The sequence below is a fragment of the Schistocerca nitens genome, chromosome 1 (genome assembly GCF_023898315.1).
Source record: "Schistocerca nitens isolate TAMUIC-IGC-003100 chromosome 1, iqSchNite1.1, whole genome shotgun sequence".
NCBI lineage: Eukaryota > Metazoa > Arthropoda > Insecta > Orthoptera > Acrididae > Schistocerca > Schistocerca nitens.
In genome coordinates, this window is record NC_064614.1 from 150,064,638 (window position 1) to 150,087,722 (window position 23,085).

Genomic DNA, 23,085 nt, shown 5'->3' on the forward strand with positions numbered 1-23,085 from the left:
CTTTTGAAATTTCAGTTGTAAACTTTCTCCTCCAACTTCAGAAATATTCTCTTGGCAGCCACCTATATGGGAGAAATGATCATCTTGATAAAATAAGAGAAATCAGAGCTTGCCAAGAAAGATTTAAGTGCTCATTCCCCCCCGTGCCATTTGTGAGTGGAACGGTAGAGAAATAGCTTGAAGGTGGTTCAGTTCACCCTTTACCACTCACTTAATAGTGAATTGCAAAATAATCATGTAAATGTTGATGTAGATGTAATACAGTGGGGTAGGGATCAGTACTCAAGAATGGGTCATAGCAAGTGTTATGCCCAGATATTTAATTGATGTGACTGTGTGAAGCAGCACACAATTAATGCTGTATTTAAACATTATGGAATTTTTTTTTTTCTGCTCATCTGCACTAACTTACATTTTTCTACATTTAGAGTAAGCTGCCATTCATAACACCAAAGAGAAATTGTATCTCATCCAGTATGCTCCCACAGCCACTCATAGTCGACTCTCCCCCATACATCACAGCATCATTGGCAAACAACTGTAGATCGCTGCCCACCCTGTCCACCAAATCATTTATGTACATAGAGAATATCAGTGGTCCTATCATGCTTCCATGGGACACACTTGATGATACCCTTGTCTGACAAACACTCGCTGTCAAGGACAACATACTGGGTTCTACTACTTAAGAAGTATTCGAGCCACTCACGTATCTAGGAATGTACTCTGTAATTTGTATCTTCATTTACAGTCTGCAGAGGGGCACCATGTCAAATGCCTTCCAGAAATCTAGGAAGATGGAATCTGTCTGTTGCCCTTCATCCATGGTTTGTAGAATATCGTGAGAAAAGGGCAAGCTGAGTTTCGCACGAGCGATGCTTCCTAAGACCAGGCTGATTTGTAGGCAGAAGCTTTTCTATCTCAAGGACGTTTATTACATTTGAACTGAGAATATGTTCAAGAATTCTGCTGCATTTTTTCCATTCATTTGCGACTTGCCACTTGGCAAAAGATTCACAATAAATGTAAGCTAGGTAAGGGGGCCAGTGCCATAGAGTACTTTCTGTAAACTCAAATTGGCATTTCATCTCGACCTGGAGACTTAATGGTTTTCAACTCTTTCAGTTGCTTCTCCATGGCAGGGATGCCTATTACTACATCCTCCATACTGTATGTTCGTACAATCTTCCTGTGTGAACAATTTCTTAAATGTGAAATATAAAACTTTGACTTTTTTCTTTTGCTATCTTTTACTGTCACACCAGAATGGTTAATGAGTGACTGGATTGAAGCCTTAGACCCACTTAGCGATTTTATGGATACCAGAATTTTCTCAGGTTCTTGGATAGATCTGTTGCTAAGGTATGATGGAGGTAGTAGTTGTAAGCTTGATACATCAATCTTTTTACAGATGCACAAATTTCTATTTTTTGCCTGTCATCATTTGCACATTCTTTTTTGAACCAAGAGTGCAACAATCTCTGCTTTCTCAGAATTTTCCAAATTTTGTTATTAACCACTGTAGGCCTTTTCCATCCTTTTCCTTCTCCAAAGAGTGATTTATAAGCCATCTAAACTTAGCCCATAATTCCTCTACATCCACCATATTGGAACTAAACAATGTCCATTCACTGTCTAAGTGGGATGTTAACAACTGCTTAACTGGTCTTTCTAGCAAAAATACTTTTCTAGCCTTTTTTATGGATTTATTAACTTTAGTAAACACTGTTGCAATGAAGACATCATGGTTGCTAATTCCTGTCTCTATACTGACACTGCTGAAAATGTCAAACCTATTTGTAACTACAACTTCTAAAATATTACTATTGTGTGTCAGCTGTCAAAGTAGGTGCTCTAGATAGGTTTCAGAAAATGTGTTCAAAAGTACTTCACAAGACTGCCTGTCTGTACCACTTGCAGTGAATCCATAGACGTGCCAGTCTATACTCATTAGATTAAAGTCACCTCCAACTATATTACATGAGCTGGGTTTTTTCACACTGCTGATCACAGACTTTCTTTAAATGATTCTGAAACTGTTACAGTGAATTACACTGTAGGAAACTACGCTGTAGGAAATACTGCAACCACCAACAATTCTTTTTTAATAATTTTATTGTACCATTACTAGATTCGAGCATGAGAGCATAGTCAGGTGGTAGCATCAACTTCTTTGTAAGTTTTCCATTTGTGTTCTTAAATACAACAATTTTTTATGCATAGTTTACAAAAGGTTTTACATTTGTGTCTTAAAATATAACAAAGTTTTTGTGATTATATAGTTTTACACTTATATATGCTCTAGACATTGTACTTACTTTCTTAAAACCCCTTCTTCACATATTATAAGACAAAGGTTTATTTTCTTTTACAGTCCTTACTGGTCAATGAACTGAACCAAAATGGATCAAATAATGTCACAGTGGAATTGGGTGGCCTTTGAAGGCAATCTGTCCTTTGAACATACACTCCATGCATCATTAAATATTTCAGAGCTTTCTACTTCAGGTTTTATCCAACTGCCAGTTCAGGGAATAATTTGAGCACAACTACTTTCCTGCTTTATTTCTTCATTTGTTTGTCCTTGGTATTGACGTACTGTGTTGCTACACTAGCTGAAAAATGATGTTTGTAATTTGGACACTGACTACTGTAAATAATGTAGCTGACAGGTACACATTTGCGTTTCACTGTAGTTTTCTTTCACTTTGCACAACCCACCAATAATACACAGTTATACATCTATGTCCAGTGCACTATTGTTTAATCTTTCCATAAGCCTCATTAATAGTTTGCAGGTGAACCTCCACATACTGCTACAATAGTTTTCTGTTGAAGATCTACAAGCAATAGAAACATAACCACACAGTTCACAGTCCTTCAAATAAATTGAACAGTCACTGTCATTGCTTTAACACACAGCCTATTGGTGTAACACTTATTTTACAGTTACATTGATACATTGTTGTCATTCTAAGCAACATATGTCACTCGTCTGAAACTCGGCTGTGGACTGACTGTGTCGTGACTAAAAATCGGACCCTTATATATCATCACATTAATAGGTACTGAAACTACACATTGTTTGAAGTTAAGTTTACAAAAATTACAATTAAAACTTAACTCATTAAATTAACTGAATACATTGAAAAAGTGGTTCTTTTTAATAGTTTCTTCTACTCCAAGGTTTAGGCCGAATTATTTGTTTAAGCCATGAAATTAACAAATATAAGTATGCAAACAATACTTTTGACAAAACTGTTAATTACTTTGGAATTAACGGAAGGCTGGTTTTGCTATCATGTTTTCAAATAGAGCCAAATAGGTAATTTTAAGAGTACCAGCATTTCATCTTCCAAATAGTTACAATTATTACAGACTTTATATTTCAGAAACAAAGAAAATTTTATGCTCCCCACCCACTGCATCAGACTGTATGCCCAGGGACCTCAGTACATGGGAATGAAAATTAGTAATAAATTAAAAGGGAACAAGTTGATGCAGATGAATTTAGGTTCATTTAAAAGAAAGCTAGATGAGATACTGACACTGAAGTGTTATTACTCAGTGGATGAATTCATGTGGGACAAACTGGAAATTTGAGCTGGCTACAATGTGTTATCCTTGTAGTGATGTTATTTATTATAGTGCTATTACTTATTAATGTAAAAATCATTGTAATTGTTTTATAAATTTGTGACATGTCTCCTGTGCGCAAACCAAATGGATTGCCAATGTATGTCATGAGATGAATAAAACACAATTCAAAATGTCAACAATAGAATTTAAGTTAGGAAACAATTACTGATTTCGCCCTGTAACAAAAGATACTAACTAGTAATAGTCAAAATCAAGTACATACATAAAACTAAGCACAAATATATCTAAAAACAAAGATGATGTGACTTACCGAACGAAAGCGCTGGCAGGTCGATAGATACACAAACGAACACAAACACACACACAAAATTCAAGCTTTCGCAACAAACTGTTGCCTCATCAGGAAAGAGGGGAAGGAGAGGGAAAGACGGAAGGATGTGGGTTTTAAGGGAGAGGGTAAGGAGTCATTCCAATCCCGGGAGCGGAAAGACTTACCTTAGGGGGAAAAAAGGACAGGTATACACTCGCGCACACACACACACACACACACATATCCATCCACACATATACAGACACAAGCAGACATATTTAAAGTTTGGGCAGATCTCTGCCCAAACTTTAAATATGTCTGCTTGTGTCTGTATATGTGTGGATGGATATGTGTGTGTGTGTGCGAGTGTATACCTATCCTTTTTTCCCCCTAAGGTAAGTCTTTCCGCTCCCGGGATTGGAATGACTCCTTACCCTCTCCCTTAAAACCCACATCCTTTCGTCTTTCCCTCTCCTTCCCCTCTTTCCTCATGAGGCAACAGTTTGTTGCGAAAGCTTGAATTTTGTGTGTGTGTTTGTGTTTGTTTGTGTATCTATCGACCTGCCAGCACTTTCGTTCGGTAAGTCACATCATCTTTGTTTTTAGATATATTTTTCCCACGTGGAATGTTTCCCTCTATTATAATGATATCAGTAATTTAAACTAAGCACAAAATTAGATCTGGTGTTATATTCTTTAAAACTGAGTGTCAACCTTTCTCTATTATGAATGTACAGATTAATTTCACATATGTCAATGGTAATTAGTTAAACAAAAAAAATGAATTTAAGGAGGCAGATGGCAAAACAAGAGGGGAATTAAAATTATCCCAGCTTGCTTCCTCACACTTTGTTATGAATACTTTGACCACCCATAAAATTTTGACAGCCAACGTGTCTTTATTCCGAATATGGTCTGATTTTGCTATCTGTGTGCTGACTAGTAAGTGCTTATCAGAAAACCTCACACTACTGCCTAGCCTAAAATAACCCCCATGTGCTCTCCACAAGGATCTTGCTATTCGTCTTCTACGTCTACACAGATACTCCACAAGCCTCTGAATGGTGTATTGTGGAGGGTACTATGTACCACTAATACTCATTTACTTTCCTGTTCCAATTGCAAATAGAGTGAGGAAAAAATGATTGTCTATGTGCCTCCGTATGAACTGTAATTTCTCCTATCTTATCTTCGTGATCCTTATTTCAATGTATGTCGGTGTCAGTAGAATCATATGGCAATACCTCAAATGTTGGTTCTCTAAATTTTCTCAATAGTGTTTCCCCTTGAGGGATTTCCATTTGAGTTCACAAAGCATCTACATTATACTTACATTTTGTTCAAGCAACCAGTAACAAATCTAGCACCCCAGCTCTGCATTGCTTCAAAGCCTTCCTTCAGTGTTTGTATGGATTCCAAACACTCAAACAATACGCAAGAATTGGTTGCACCTGCATCCTGTATGCGATCTCCTTTACAGGTGAACCACTCTTTCCTAAAATTCACCCAATAAACTGAAGTCAACCATTTGCCTTCCCTACCACAGTTTTCACATGCTCGTTACACCTCATGTCGTTTTGCAATGTTATGCCCGGATGTTTAAAAAACTTGACTGTGTCAAGGTGGACACTAGTAACACTGTACCTGAACATTACAGGCTTGTTCTTCCTACTCATCTGCATTAACTTACATTTTTTCTGTGTTTAGAGCTAACTGCTATTCACTGCACTAACTAGAAATTTTGTCTAAGTCATCTTGTATCTTCCTACAGTCACTTAACTTTGACACCTTACTGTACACTACAACAGCAAGCAATTACAGACTGCAGCCCACACTGTCCATCAAATCATTTATGTATATAGAGAACAACAGCTGTCCTATCATACTTACTTCGGGCGCTGCTGACAATACACTTTGTCTCTGATGAACACTTGCTGTTGAGGACACAATACTGGGTTGTGTTACTTAAGAAGTATTCGAGCTAGTCACATATCAGTGAACTTATTCCATATGGTCATACCTTCTTTAACAGCCTGCAATGGGGCACCATGTCAAATAATTTACAGAAATCTAGAAATATAGAATATGCCTGTTGCCCTTCATCCATAGTTCGGAGTATATCATGTGAGAAAAGGGTGAGCTGAGTTTCACATGAATGATGATTTCCAAAACCATGCTGATTCATGGACATAAGTTTCTCAGTCTCCAGAAAGTTTAATATATCCAAATTGAGAAATGTTCAAGGTTTCTGCAGCAAACCAAAGTTAGGGATGGGGGTCTGTAATTTTGCGGGTCCATTCTTTCACCCTTCTTATATACTGGAGTCACCTGTGCTTTTTTTTCCAGTCACTTGGGACTTTATGCTGGGCAAGAGATTCAGAATAAATGCAGACTAGGTAAGGAGCCAATATCATAGAGTAGTCTTTGTAAAACAAAATTGAGATTCCATCCAGATGTGGTGATTTATTTGCTTTCAAATCTTCCAGTTGTTTCTCTACACCAGGGATGCTTATTACTATGTTGTCCATATTGGATTCTGTCCAATCGCCAAATGATGGTATGTTTGCACAGTTCTCCTGTATGAACAATTTCTTGAATGTTAAATTTAAAACTTTGGCTTTTGTTTTGGTATCCTCAACTGCCATACTGAACTGGTCAACAGGGTAATGAACAGAAGCCTTAGACCTGCAAATCTCATCTAACCTTCCCTGTCATCATTTGTGTGTTCCTTTTTGAACTGAGAGTGCAACAGCCTCTCTTTCTTCAGCATTCCTTGAATTTTGTTATTAAACCGTGGCGGGTCTTTTCCATCTTTTATCCACTTACTAGGCACATAACTTTCCATGCCACGATTTACAATCTTCTTAAACTTTGCCCATAATGCCCCTATATCCATCTTATTTGTACTAAGTGATGCCAATCTACTGTCTTGATGAGGTGTTAATAACTGCTTAGCTGATCTATCTAGCAGAAATACGCTACTAGACTTCTTGACTGATTTACTGACTTTCATAACCGTAGTTGTTGTAATGACATCATGATAGCTAATTCCCTTTTCTTTTCTGGACAGTACGAAGATAGGACAGAAGAAGTCAAGTCATGAGAGAAGTAAAGATTGAAACAAAACTTCAGTTTGAGAAAGAAATCAAACAGCATAAAGCAAAATCCTGGCATATTGGATCAGTGAACACAGCTGTTGGTTAAACATTTACAGCACTCAGCAGAAATTTTATTTCCACCCAATTTCATCTCTGTAAATGTGAAATGCCAACTATCTTTAGTGCATCAAAATATTCGAGGGATTAGAAGTAAAATTAATGAAATGCTTATGTGCATTGAAGAATTAGAGTCATCAAACCCAGTTGATGTAATCTGCCTCTCTGACCATCATGTGACCACTGGTATAGATATGTTAAACCTTACAGAATTTAAGTCAGCCTCTTAGACAAAATAGGGAGAAAGGAAGAGTTGCCACATTTGTTAAAAAAAGTTTTAAATTTAAGAACATTGACGTTAATAAATGTTGCTTAGAGCAGCACTTAGAAGCATCTGCAACAGAGATAGAATTTCATAATGGGTCCTTTATAATAGTAGTCATATACAGAGCACCTTCAGGAAATTTCAACCTGTTTATAAACAGTCTTGAAGATTTATTATCCTCATCTAAAATTAAAAAACCAAGAACTAGTGGTTGCTGGTGATTTTAATATAGATGTCCTGAAAAACACTGTCAGCAAACAGTTACTGAAATCAGTTACACTCTCATTCAATTTAATTTCTGCTGTAAATTTCCCAACTAGGGTATACAAATGTTCTAAGAGTGCCATTGATATCTTTATAGACAATTCTAGGCAACTAAGCCACATTACAAAACCAGTAATAAATGGGCTCTGACCATGACATGCAACACCTAACATTAAATTTTGAAAATTGTCAGGGTAAAACATCTATCAGAACTGAGTACAGAAGGCCAATAAAACAGTCAAAAACTGAGAAATTTAGGAGATTGCTCTCAAGGAGATTAATTGGAAGGATGTTTACAACATCCAAGACACAAATGGAAAATACAAAACATTCATTAATAAAGTTAGCACCTTATTTGAAAATTGTTTTCCCTTGAAGGTAACTCAAATTAAGCAGAAGTCTAATAAGAAACCATGGATAACACAAGGGATAAAGATATCATGTGATACAAAAAGGAAACTATCTGATATGTAGGGACACCTTTGTTACAAGCATTATAGCTCATTACAAAAATTACTGCAAAATATTGAAGAAGGTTATACAGAAATCTAAACACCTGCATTATGAGAAGAAGATAAATACATCCAGCAATAAAATCAAAACAATATGGGATACAGTTAAGTCAGAGACAGGTAGGACCAGAAATGAGGAGCAACAAATAGCTCTAAAAAATAAATGAAACCCTGGTAACAAATGCATGTTGTGCTGCAAACCATTTAAACAAGTATTTTGTCACTGTTACTGATAGCATGGGGTTGTCAGGTTCAGTAAATGATGCAATGGAATATCTGAGACCAGTGCACACAAGCAATCTCAGTAAAATGGAATTGACACTTACTTCACCCAAAGAAATAGAATCCATCATGTTGTTGTTGTTGTTGTGGTCTTCAGTCTTGAGAGTAGTTTGGCGCAGCTCTCCATGCTACTCTATCCTGTGCAAGCTTCTTCATCTCCCAGTACCTACTGCAGCCTGCATCCTTCTGAATCTGCTTAGCTTATTCATCTCTTGGTCTCCCTCTATGATTTTTACCCTCCACGCTGCCCTCCAATACTAAATTGGTGATTTCTCGATGTCTCAGAACATGTCCTACCAACTAATCCCTTCTTCTAGTCAAGTTGTGCCACAAGCTCCTCTTCTCCCCAATTCTATTCAATACCTCCTCATCAGTTATGTGATCTACCCATCTAATCTTCACCATTCTTCTGTAGCACCACATTTCGAAAGCTTCTATTCTCTTTTTGTCTAAACTATTTATTGTCCACGTTTCACTTCCACACATGGCTACACTCCATACAAATACTTTCAGAAACGATTTCCTGACATTTAAATCCATACTCGATGTTAACAAATTTTTCTTCTTCAGAAACGCTTTCCTTGCCATTGCCAGTCTACGTTTTATATCCTCTCTACTTCGACCATCATCAGTTATTTTGCTCCCCAAATAGCAAAACTCCTTTACTACTTTAAGTGTCTCATTTCTTAATCTAATTCCCTCAGCATCACCCAACTTAATTCGACTACATTCCATTATCCTCATTTTGCTTTTGTTGATGTTCATCTTATATCCTCCTTTCAAGAAACTGTCCATTCCGTTCAACTGCTCTTCCAAGTCCTTTGCTGTCTCTGACAGAATTACAATGTCATCGGCGAACCTCAAAGTTTTTATTTCTTCTCCAAAGATTTTAATACCTACTCTGAACTTTTCTTTTGTTTCCTTTATTGCTTGCTCAATATACAGATTGAATAACATTGGGGATAGGCTACAACACCATCTCACTCCCTTCCCAACCACTGCTTCCCTTTCATACCCCTCGACTCTTATAACTGCCATCTGCTTTCTGTACAAAATGTAAATTGCCTTTTGCTCCCTGTATTTTACCCCTGCCACCTTCAGAATTTGAAAGAGAGTATTCCAGTCAACATTGTAAAAAGCTTTCTCTGAGTCTACAAATGCTAGAAACGTAGGTTTGCTTATTCTTAATCTAGCTTCTAAAATACGTCGTAGGGTCAATATTGCCTCACGTGTTCCCATATTTCTACGGAATCCAAACTGATCTTCCCCAAGGTTGGCTTCTACCAGTTTTTCCATTCGTCTGTAAAGAATTCGCGTTAGTATTTTGCAGCCGTGACTTATTAAACTGATAGTTCAGTAATTTTCACATCTGTCAACGCCTGCTTTCTTTGGGATTGGAATTATTATATTCTTCTTGAAGTCTGAGGGTATTTCGCCTGTCTCATACATCTTGCTCACCAGATGGTAGAGTTTTGTCAGGGCTGGCTCTCCCAAGGCTATCAGTAGTTCTAATGGAATGTTGTCTACTCCTGGAGCTTTGTTTCGACTCTGGTCTTTGAGTGCTCTGTCAAACTCTTCATGCAGTATCATATCTGCCATTTCATCTTCATCTACATCCTCTTCCATTTCCATAATATTGCCCTCCAGTATATCGCCCTTGTATAGACCCTCTACATACTCCTTCCACCTTTCTGCTTTCCCTTCTTTGCTTAGAACTGGGTTCCTATCTGAGCTCTTGATATTCATACAAGTCGTTCTCTTTCTTCCAAAGGTCTCTTTAATTTTCCTGTAGGCAGTATCTATCTTACTCCTAGTGAGATAAGCCTCTACATCCTTACATTTGTCCTCTAGCCATGCCTGCTTAGCCATTTTGCACTTCCTGTCGATCTCATTTTTGAGACGTTTGTATTCCTTTTTGCCTGCTTCATTTACTGCATTTTTATATTTTCTCCTTTCGTCAATTAAATTCAATATTTCTTCTGTCACCCAAGGATTTCTACTAGTCCTCGTCTTTTTACCTACTTGATCCTCTGCTGCCTTCACTGCTTCATCCCTCAAAGCCACCCATTCTTCTTCTACTGTATTTCTTTCCCCCATTCTTGTCAATTGTTCCCTTATGCTCTCCCTGAAACTCTGTACAACCTCTGGTTTAGTCAGTTTATCCAGGTCCCATCTCCTTAAATTCCCACCTTTTTGCAGTTTATTCAGTTTTAATCTGCAGTTCATAACCAATAGATTGTGGTCAGAGTCCACATCTGCCCCTGGAAATGTCTTACAATTTAAAACTTGGTTCCTAAATCTCTGTCTTACCATTATATAATCTATCTGAAACTTGTCAGAATCTCCAGGCTTCTTCCATGTATACAATCTTCTTTCATGATTCTTGAACCACGTGTTAGCTATGATTAAGTTATGCTCTGCACAAAATTCTACCAGGTGGCTTCCTCTTTCATTTCTTAGCCCCAATCCATATTCACCTACTATGTTTCCTTCTCTCCCTTTTCCTACTCTCGAATTCCAGTCACGCATGACTACTAAATTTTCGTCTCCCTTCATTACCTAAATAATTTCTTTTATCTCATCATACATTTCATCAATTTCTTCGTCATCTGCAGAGCTAGTTGGCATATAAACTTGTACTACTGTAGTAGGCATGGGCTTTGTGTCTACCTTGGCCACAAAAATACGTTCACTATGCTGTTTGTTGTAGTTTACCCGTACTCCTATTTTTTTATTCATTATTAAACCTACTCCTGCGTTACCGCTATTTGATTTTGTATTTATAACCCTGTATTCACCTGACCAAAAGTCTTGTTCCTCCTGCCACTGAACTTCACTAATTCCCACTATATCTAACTTTAACCTATCCATTTCCCTTTTTAAATTTTCTGACCTACCTGCCCGATTAAGGGATCTGACATTCCACGCTCCGATCCGTAGAACGCCAGTTTTCTTTCTCCTGATAACGACGTCCTCTTGAGTAGTCCCCGCCCGGAGATCCGAATGTGGGACTATTTTACCTCCGGAATATTTTACCCAAGAGGACGCCATCATCATTTAATCATACAGTAAAGCTGCATGCCCTCGGGAAAAATTATGGCCGTACTTTCCCCTTGCTTTCAGCCGTTCACAGTACCAGAACAGCAAGGCCATTTTGGTTAGTGTTACAAGGCCAGATCAGTCAATCTTCCAGACTGTTGCCCCTGCAACTACTGAAAAGGCTGCCGGCCCTCTTCAGGAACCACGCGTTTGTCTGGCCTCTCAACAGATAGTTCTCCGTTGTGGTTGCACCTACGGTATGGCTACCTGTATCATTGAGGCACGCAAGCCTCCCCACCAACGGCAAGGTCCATGGTTCATGGGGGGAGAGAATCCATCATAAAGTTCTTGAAATCAAAGCATTCTGGTGGTTATGATAACATATCAACAAAGTTAATAAAAGAGTGTTCATGTGTGCTTAGTCATATCGTAAGTTATTTGTGTAATCAATCAGTTATCACAGGAACATTCCCAGACTGGCTTAAATATGCTGAAGTTATACCTCTCCACAAGAAAGGGGACAAAGAAATGCCATCATATTACCGACTGATCTCACTTTTGCCAGCTTTTTAAAAAATCTTTGAAAAGATTATGTTTAAGGGTCTACTTAAGTGCCTTAGTGAAAATAACATACTGTCAAAGTCACAGTTTGGGTTTCTTAAGGGTTCAGATATTGAGAAGGCTATTTACACTTACAGTGAAAATGTGCTTAATTGATTAAACAACAAATTAGAGGCAACTGGCATATTCTGTAACCTGTCAAAGGCTTTTGAATTTGTGAACCATAGAATTCTTTTAAGTAAATTAAATAGTGCTGCAAAGTGGTTTCGGTCATATCTTACTAATAGAAAACAAAGTGTGTCATTACGTTAACACCTCAGCAGTAGGCAATCAGACAAAATCTGACTGGGAAGAAATTACATGTGGTGTTCCCCAAGGTTCCATACCAGGTCCACTACTTTTTCTTGTGTATATTAATGATGTGTCGTCTGTTACATTACCAGATGCCAAGTTTGTCTTATTTGCAGATGATATAGACATTGGAATAAATAATAAATCAAATATAAATTTAGAAAGGACAGCTTATCAAATTTTTACTGACATTAATAAGTGGTTCATTGCCAATTCACTGTCATTAAACTTTGAGAGACCCACTATATACAGTTCAGAACTTCCAAGAGATTTCCTTCTAGTGTGTGTATAAAATATGATGTCACGGAAATAGGAGAAGTTGAGAGTGTAAAATTCTTGGGATTACAACTTGATAATAAATTCAGTTGGGAGCGACATACTAATGAAATGCTAAAGCACCTAAACAAGTCTGTGTCTGCAATGCGAATGATGCCAGACAAAGGAGATATAAATATAAAAAACTGGCATATTTTGCTTATTTTCATTCCATTATGTCGTATGGTATCATATTTTGGGGTAACTCCACAAACTGAGAAAAAATTTTTAGAGTCCAGAAGGATATAATATGAGTAATGTGTAGTGTAAATCCAAGAAAACCATGACAAAACCTATTCAAAGAATTGGGCATACTAACCACAGCTTCTCAGTACAGTTATTCCTTAATGAAGTTTGTCATAAATAATACATCTCTTTTTTCCGACTAACTGCTTAGTACACAGTATCAGTACTAGGAATAAGAACAATATACATAAATGTTTAAAATCACTTACTCTTGCCCAGAAAGGAGTCCAGTATTCAGCAACCCATATTTTCAATAAGCAAAAACTGACTAATCTGACCAATGTTTATTACAAACAGTAATTGTTCCAGGAACTTTAGTAAAATTTCAAATCTCATGGTGCCAGATGCCAAGGAATGATTAACAGTTGTATAAGGTTTAACTGTTTTCATGTGTTTGACTGAATGAACTATTAATACAGTCGGTTTTCCTTGGAAGTGTGTTAAATGAAATTCACCAAAAAATTATGTTATTGCCAGATAATATCATTTGGAAAGAATTTTCAGCTGTCAGGAAGTGGAATGAAGATACAAGTTACTCTTTAAAATTATTTTCAGGTTATATGTCTGAGGAGTTAACAGGTACTTGTTGTGTATGTGAGTTAAAGATTGGTGTTAGCTGTTCAAATGGATTTTCATTGTCATTCAGAGGAATGAAGGTATCAAAATGATTGAAAGTGATCTGCATACAACTTTAAGAGTGGTAATTAATGAAAATTTATCCTACCATCCCCCACAGTGCCTTTGTTTTATCTTTATATAGGTCAAGAACATGGGTGAGCAAAGTAATGAAACCTGTGGCACACAGTACTTAATGTTTTCACAATCGAAATTTAGTTTTATTCCTGTTGTACCATTCATTAATGTTGTCAAGCTGTAACACCATCCATGCAAGGGAATATCTTTAACACTATAATATTTTAGTTTCCCTAGTAGAATTTTTAGATTTACCCAATCGAATGCCTTGGTTAGGTCACAGGAAATCCCAAAAGGGCAAGTTCACTTCCACTGTACAGCTGTAGCATTGCTTCCAGAAAAATGCACTGAAATAAAATGTTGTGATGAGTGCTGTTCCCAGAGATTGCACTCTGCATGTTCTGAGACATTGTAAGTACTGTACCTTGTTTCCAATTGTGGAGTCCATTCCATCATCTGCTAGATCTGATTTCCCACGCACTCTGTGAGGCAACTCTTCGACATAGTATGATTTGTATCCTAGAGGAGGAACATCTTCAGCTTTGAAAACCATCTCCACTGTAGCTTTACTCTTTCGTCCTGGCAAATTGAAAAGTGGTGATGGAATAGGTACAAGCTGAACTGGCAGTTGTGCACCTTTACAGAGGAGAAAATTGCAAGGCAAATTAGTTACAAGTTTCAGCAGTTATAAAACTAATCCATGTGAATAAGAAGCAAAATTACCTGCAGGATCCCTGACAGAGTAAGATACACCTGTCACTGGGAGTCTGACGTAGTGGGATATGACATAGCTAAGTGGATTATAAACAGTCACAGTAAAAACTTGTGATTTCTCAGAGATGGCACAGTCACTGATATTCAGGAGAAGACACGACTCAAAAATCTCTGGTTGGTGGCTACTTCCATCCTTATTTTTGTGCGTTAGTTCCCTATGAATAAGGAATAAATATAAACCAATTATTGATGCTATTCGAGCAAAGTTTGTCAATGTTATTACAGATAAATTTTAATGTGTGTACTTTATTCAGTCATTGTTTCAGTTGCTCTAAAAGCAAAAACACAAAGTAATTCACTGATTCAGTCATCACTTCTTATTATCCTGCTAGTTAGGTGAAGATACTACAGGATGCGGTAGTTCTGACGAGCACCGCATAGGGGCGAGCAGCGGAAGGTGGGACAGGGAACAGTGTGAGTGAAGCACCTGCTCCTTGGACACATTGTGGGACTTGGGAAAGCCTGAAGGTGACACACCTGGCAGTAAATGAGTCGAATGTCAAAATGGCCTGGCAACTGAATGTGATACAGTAAAAGCATTTACATTCACTAAAATAGCCAAAAATGCCTACAGCTGAAGTAAAGAAAATGAAGACAATAAGTGTCAACCAGGTTCTATTGGTCATTGGTTTGTGGAAACAGACAAAACTTCTAAATGGAGGAGAAGTACTACCTCTGCCATAAGCAAAGTGAGAAGGAAAAATATTGCAATAATTTTTCCTGGACCCAAGGCTGTTGCCAGGAATGTGACAACTGAGATTTCTGGATTCCTCAGGAAATTTAACTTGGAAATGATCAATACTATTGTGAAATATACAAACAAATATATTCATCTCAAACCAGAATTTTCTGATTATTAGAGAGAAAGAGACTAAAAAGAAACTATAAGAAGTGAAATACTGGCACTCCTTGGGTGCTTAATCTCTTTGGAATGAAGAAAGCTAACCACACAAATGTAACGGAACTGTGGAATACCGATGGATCAGGAATCGAAATTGGAAGAGCTGTGATGAGCTACAAGCAGTTTCTATTCTTGCTGCATTGTATTCGTGTCAATGTTAAAAGCACAAGAGAAGAGAGGAGAAGATCTGATAAGTTGGCCACAGTATGTTCGATTCTGGATGAGTTTGTAACCAACTGAAAAAATACGTACAGCATCAGTGATTTTGTGACTATTGATGAGAAACTTCAAGCTTTTTGTGGTCGTTGTGGATTTGTGCAGTATATCCCCAAAAAATCTGCCAGATATGGCATGAAGATATTTGCACTTCGTGATGCGAAAACATTTTTTATGAGCAACCTTGAGGTATATTGTGGAAAGCAGTACGAAGGACCTTATGCAGGCTCAAATTCAGCATTGAAAATAGTTCACAGACATGTGAGTCATATAGAGGGATCCAACAGGAATTATCATGGACAATTACTATACAAGTTGCCCATTGGCTATGTCACTATTAGGTAAAAGGTTACATGTTTTGGGACACTCAGAAAGAATAAATGAGAAATTCCCTTGGAATTCCTGCCTAAGAAAAATTGAGTACATGGTTCATCCTTGTTCATATATAAAAATGATTTGACATTGGTTTCATACGTATCAAAGAAGAACAAGGTGGTTTTATTGTTGTCAACTATGCATACTTCAGGTACTATTGATGAAGATTCTTGAAAGCCAGAGATTGTGTTAGATTACAATGCCACTAAGGGTGGCATTGATACAGTCGATCAGGTGTGTGGCACATATTCTGTGACTGGTATAACAAGAAGGTGGCCTTTGGTAACCTCTTTTGCTCTAATGGACATTGCTAGTATCAACGGCCAGATACTTTTTTACTCAAATGGACAAAATCGAAAGGTTTCATGAAGAGTATTTCTGAAGAACCTGGCTTATGACCTCATGAAACCACATCTAATAGAAAGAGCCAAAATTCAGAGCCTTCCCAAGGACATATCGCTGTCCCTTCAAAGGTACAGTACAACATCTGAACAAGTTGATAAGCATTTGGCAAAGAAACAGGGACTCTGTGTTATTTGTGGAAGGGCCAAAAATATTAACAAAATAATAAAGTGTGGTTCTTGTAATAGTTTTGTCTGCAGGAAGCATATGAGTGTTAGTCACTAAGTAGTGAACATGGCCTGTCTGTAAGCTGTTATAATATTGTTTCCGTAGGCATTCACTTTGAGTATATTAATTTTCAATGCTGACAGCGGAATATAGATTTTTTTTAGAGCTGTGTCATTTATGTGGTTAGAGCTATATCAGATTTTCTAAATAAAGCTTAACTAACAGCTATGTTATATAACAAAACATTCTTTCTCACTATAAGTGAGCAAACAGTGTATAGATATTTCTTTGATAGACAGGTAATATTTTTTCTTAATATTTTCCACTGTGCCCATAATACATTATTTCTATGAATTGCACAATAAAATTTGTTATTTCAGTATTATTAATATCATTCTGAGTGATACTATATCTACCCTTACAAACAATAAACTAATCAATATCAATACTAGTGTGAGAGCACATGAAAATAAGTATAGAACTGAGCAGCAAAAGTGATGCACAAAGTGCGCCACGCGACTGCTCATGCAATAAAAAAACGTGCACTTGGCGGAGGGTTAATATGATGCTGGGGCGAGGACACTGGTACATTTACTCAGCAGATGATGTTCTCTGACTGTAGTCTTGTTGGCCTGAATTAAATGAGGACACCATTGCTGTTCTCAGAAACAGTTGTGTATATAGCATATCACCTGTCTGTTGTATTATTTGCTGCATTGGCTGCTGTAGGTGTAGTACATAGTGCCTGTTGAATCTGCCCTTCTGAGTAGCCATTTTTCTTGAAGGCCACCTTCAGGTGTTTTAGCTCATGACTAAAATTTCACATGTCAGAGAGTGTTTGTCCAGTCTACTATGGAGTTTAGTACACTGGTTCTCTGTAATGCATAATGGAAATTTTGAGCATGAAAGTACAAGCGCAAATGAGTCTTCTTTTGGTGCTTGTTCCAACTGACTTGTTCAGAAAGAAGTCCAGAAAGAGTAGTTTACCATCCACTTCAGCCATCATTGAATAGTGTTCAGGTAACAAGCGTTGAGATGTGTGATGAATCCAGTCAGCTCATATCTTCCATGTGGCCACACTATGAAGGTGCCACAACACAGCGGAAGAAATAGGTGGGTTTTAGGGGCCAATAAGTTGATCCCAAGTGATGATACTGGGTTGCCCTTTGCAACCCACTCTATCTGCACATAGTACACCCACCAAAGATAAAATATCTGGAAGTCAGAACATGTCTGAAAACAGTGGTAATTCCTCGGTAAACTGGTGTCAATAACTTTCAGACATTCCTGTAAGGGGATGCTACTGAAAATGGAGATAGTGTCAAAGCTTATTTGGATGTTTAACTGCTATGAATGTACTATCAAGAAGTTATGAGCAGGGAGGTGGTGAGAAACAAGCCAAAAGACAGGTGGATGCTTAGGCAGAGGGCTGCAAATAAACAGTGTGGAAGATGAGAATGGGGAGGATATGATAGGACAGAGGGGGTGGAATCTGTTGGATGGAGGGTGTGGGGACAGTATGCTAACGTAGGTTGAGGCTGGGATAATTATGGGAGCAGGGAATGTGTCATAAGGGTAACTACCATCTGAGTAGTTCAGAAAGCTGGCAGTGGAGGAAAGGATCCAGATGGCTTCAGTAGCGAAGCAGCCATTAAAATGAAGCGTATTGTGTTTGGCTGCATGTTATGCCACAGGGTGATGTACTTTGCCCTTGGCCACAGTTTGGTGGTGGCCGTTCATCCTGGTGGACAGCTGGTTGGTAGTCACACCAATATAAAAAGCTGTGCTATGATTGCAGCATAACTAGTAAAAGACATGGCTGCTTTCACACGTGGCATGGTGCCTGATGGTATAGGGTAAACCTGTGACAGGATCGGAATAGGAAGTGCTGGGTGTGTGGATGGGGCAGATTTTGCACCTGGGTCTTCCACAGGGATATGATCTTTGTGGAAAGGGTTTGGGATGGTGAGTGGCATAGGGATGGCCTAGGATGTTGTGGAGGTTGGGTGGATGATGGAACACCACTTTAGGAGGGTTGGGAAGTATCTCGCATACGATGTCCCTCATTTCAGGGCATGATGATAGCTAATCAAAGCTCTGGCAAAGGATGTGGTTCAGTTGTTCCAGTCTGGAGTGGTACTGGGTGATGAAGGGGACAATTTTCTGTGGCTGGTTGTTGGGGGTGGTGGGAGGACTGAGATTGTGAGGGGAAATGGCCCAGGAGATCTGTTTGCTGTGGGGGATGGTGTCTGTCTGTGAAGACCTTGGTGAGACCCTTAGCATACTGAGCAAGGGAGTTTTTGTCACTGCAGATATGCCATCCTCAGGTGGCCAGGCTGTACGGGAGGGATGTTTTAGTGTGAAAGGGATGTTTGTGATTTGTGGTGTTAATGTGTACATAGGTGCAGATGGAGCCATCAGAAATTTTTGAAAATTTGTGGTAAGCTCCTATGGGACCAAACTGCTGAGTTCATCAATCCCTAGGCTTACACACTACTTAATCTAACTTAAACTAATTTACGTTAAGGACAACGCACACAGCCACGCCCGAGGGAGGACTCAAACCTCCGATTGGGGGAGGGGGGGGGGGGGGGGGGGAGAAGGGCAAACCGTGACAAGGTGCCTCAGACTGTGTGGCTATGCTATGCAGCGAACCATCAGAGAGGAGGAGGTCAACATCTAGGAAGATGGCAAGCTGGGTTCAGGAGGACCAAATGAAGTGGATGGGAGAGGAGGTGTTGAATTTTTGAAGGAATGAAGATACGGTGTCTTGGCCCTGAGCTCAGATCATGAAGATATCACCAATAAACCTGAACCAGATTAGGGGTTTGGTGTTTTTGGAGGCTAGAAAGGTCTCCTTTAGATAGCCCATAAAAATGTTGGCCTAGGAGGGTGCCATGCGGGAGCCCAAGGCTGTACCATGGTTTTGTTTATAGACCTTCATGTGAGAAATAGTCATGGGTTGGGCTAAAGTTGGTAAGGTGTATGAGAATGAGGAAGCTGGTTTGGCGTCTGAAGGACATTGGGAAAGGTAGTGTTCAATAGCGGTAAGACCATGGGCATAAGGAATGTTGGTGTATAGAGAGGTGTTGTCAACAGTGGCCAGTAGGGATCCTGGAGATAAAGGGGTGGGGGTGACGGAGAGTCAGTGAAGGAAATGGTTGGTGTCTTTGTTGTGGGAGGCTAGATTATGGGCAATTGATTTGAGGGTGTTGGTCAATGAGAGCTGAGATTCTTTCAATGGGGGCACAACAACCAGCTACTATGGAGCGTCCAGGATTGTTGGATTTGTGGATTTTGGGGAGCATGTTGAGAGTGGGTGTGCAGGGTGTCCTAGGGGTAAGAAGGGAAATGATTCAGTGGAGATGTTCTGGGAAGGGCCTAAGGCTCTTCTCCTTTTTTGCTCATTTCTCCCCACCTCCCTGCCCCACAACCTTCTGATGCTGTGCCTGTTGGTATTCTAGTCCCTGAACACTCCACCAGTTCGTGAGGTATGCCTGCTAGTGTGTGTGAATGTTGTGTGTCTCTCTTTTACTGATGAAGGCTGTGGCTGAAAGCTTTATGTAAGTGTCTTTTAATTGTGCCTGTCTGCAACTTGATGTGTCTCCTTTATGTAATCTGAAATTAATGTAATGTGTCATACGTAGGTGATACTATCACTACATGTTTGTGTTAGGAATTCTTTATTTAAAAGTAAGCTTGTGATATATGAAATTATGATAAATTCTGCAAATTCATAATTAGCAGTTTATTTTGCTAATGAAAACCTCCACTCAGATCTATAAAAATTAGGGCAACCAATGTATAGTGTCAAAATTGGGAATTAAACAGGTGTAGTGGCAGAAAAGGCAACACTAATTCTAGTTGTCTCTGAACTTTAATACTGATAAGTTAATTAATGAAAATAATAAATTTTTGAAAATATAATATAATTGGATATTCAGAAAGCAGTGTCAGGAGAACACACACACGTAAAGGTCAAGGAAATCTGTAAACTTTCAGAGCTAGTGGCTCCTTCTTCTAGCAGAAGAATTGAAGGTGAAGGTAAAGGGGTGAAGGAAAATGACTGGTGAAGTTTAGGAAATGTTGAGAGTTCAGCAAAGCTGCCCAGAACCCTGTGTTATTGGAGACTTACCAGACTGAATGAGAAGGAAAACCTGATTGTTGGGGATGGCACTGGATGAGATTTAAAAAACTGAGTACTTTAAGGTGCAAGACAGGGTAATACCTACTAAGCACCACAGAGATTACTTGCAAAACATCACCCAAGAGTTAATAAGAGCAGAAAGCTAAGTGCACTGTATGTGGTAGAGGTGGGAACGGGGAAAAATAGACAAGTCAGATAATAAAAGGTACAGAAAACTAAAAGGGAATGAAGAAAGGAGTAGTTAGCCCACCCAGTTAGCTGTGTGGTCTAACACACTGCTTTACACCTGGTGGATTAGTGTCAAGGTCCAGTGTGCCGGTCAGTCGGTGGATGGTTTTTAAAGTGGTTTTCCATCTGCATTGGTGAAAGTGGACTGATTCCCCTTATTCCGTCTCAGTTAGACAATGTTGGAGTTGCTGCGCAAACACTATCTCCATGTACGCGTACACCATAATTACTCTACCACACAAACATTTGAGGTTACACTTGTCTGGTGTGAGACGTTCCCGGGGGTGGGGGGTTGGGGGTGGGGTGTGGGGTGTGGGTGGGGGGTGGTTCCACTGGGGGCCAAACAGCACAACAGCCCTGGGTTCGGTGTGGGGCAACAGTGGGATGAGTGGACGGCTGTAGCCTCTAGTGGGGTTGTGAACCACTAAGGGCTGCGGCTGGGAGAAAGCCTCTCCGTCGTTTCTAGGCCCCCAGTTTCAATACAAGGAATAGTTACTGAGAAGAAAAGCTGAGACTGCAGAAATTAAGGAAAATAATTACCACTACCTATACCAGCCCTGTAACTGGCAAAAGCTATACTATCAAAGGGAGAGCCACCTGTGAAATGACACATATTACGTATCAGGTATTACGTAAACACTATATAGGTTTGCAGGTTTGTGCTACCCCCAGGAATAATTTTGTTAAACTGTGTTAACTTTTTGAGTTTTCTATACAAATGAAGAAGTAGCTTCCCATTTATCTCTTTTGAAATGCCTGGGGTCTGAGCACTGAATGCAGCTGAGTGGGATGAAAACATGCTGATGGTGACTTGCAAACAAGGACCTGGGTATCTTGGGGTATATGGAGTGCGGGGGCAATGGTTTGTAATATTGTTCTTGTATATGGCCATTTTGTGTATAAATGCCCATGCAAGCCACTTGGGAGTGGAGGGGGAAGCAGGCAATATCCAGAGCGACATATACCCGACATGCGGACGGGGCAACACCACCTTGCCAGGCCACATGGATGACTGGATGTGCAGATGTGAGCTACAAAATCACATCAAGACACTGGTAGCTCCTACCATGGAGTGACTGATGGAGCTGTTCATGGCTGCAGTTTGTGACACTATGGTGACTGTGTTAAGCACAGTCATGCAGCAACCTACAGTGACAACACCAGCAGCTCTGATCGATGTAAAAGGTTGAAGTGTGGCAAGTGTGACTTTCTTACAGGTTGCCTCCTATGACCACACAGCTGCCAAAGATTGCAGCAAGCAGCAGTTTTAACATTATGCCAACCCATCCACCACCAGTATTTCAGTGTGATCACATGATCGGCAACCATCAGTGTTACTGAAATTGGACATGCCACCACAGCATTATGACAGGGTGACTGTGAGAAACCTTGGACACCTACACATCAACACAATGGACCAGGGCTCATATAAATAGTGCCCAGCCAACTGGCAAAGTGATTGAATTTGGCAACTATTGTAGAGCAGGCTACTGTCGTGTAATCCAGAGAAGCATAATAACTCAATCTCCATCTAGTGGTGCAGTCACCAGCATGATCCAGCATCATTCACTGGCATGATTCATCAAGTGGTCCTGCACTGTGCACTGATGGGCCAGAGGATTGAACTGGGATGCTACTAGGATCTTGGGTTTGACGCAGGCCTGCATCACTGTACAGGATCATCAAATGAGCCTAACTGTGACATGAGCACTGCTGAGTTTGTTTCTGCTTGTCCCCTAGTGCACAGAGCACCTGGTGTGAGGAAGTCAGAATGACAACTCTACACCTATTCCCCCACCCTTCAACAGTACAGACACTACACAGTTATAATATGTTTCTGAAGTTACCAGAAATGACAAACATAAGAATAAATAAATAATGAGTAAAGATAGTTGTATCAGCTGTAGCTTTTAGAATTTAACACAGCTTCTTTGACAGCAGAAAGTGAATGCTGGAAAACAGATGAGAAGAAGGAATTTGGTGATGAGGAAGGAAACTTGATTCCAACCTTCTGATAATCAATATGCAATAAGACATTATTTACAGAATTAAGTAATTAGTTTACTGTGGTGGTACTGATGGAAAACAGATAAGTGTTGAGTTTATACTACTCTTAGTACCAGTCACAGAGAAACCTGTTCATTATTTAGCATAATGATAGTTTTAACACAATTTTCTACAGACAAACAACAGGCAGAGAAAGGCAGTTCATATGACATTA

The 23,085-nt window shown here is 39.2% G+C and overlaps 1 pseudogene; it reads right to left on the minus strand.

Moving 5' to 3' along the window:
• The window catches only part of LOC126243660 (lysosomal alpha-mannosidase-like), a 275,619-nt pseudogene that overhangs the window by 57,732 nt on the left and 194,802 nt on the right, over positions 1-23,085 (minus strand).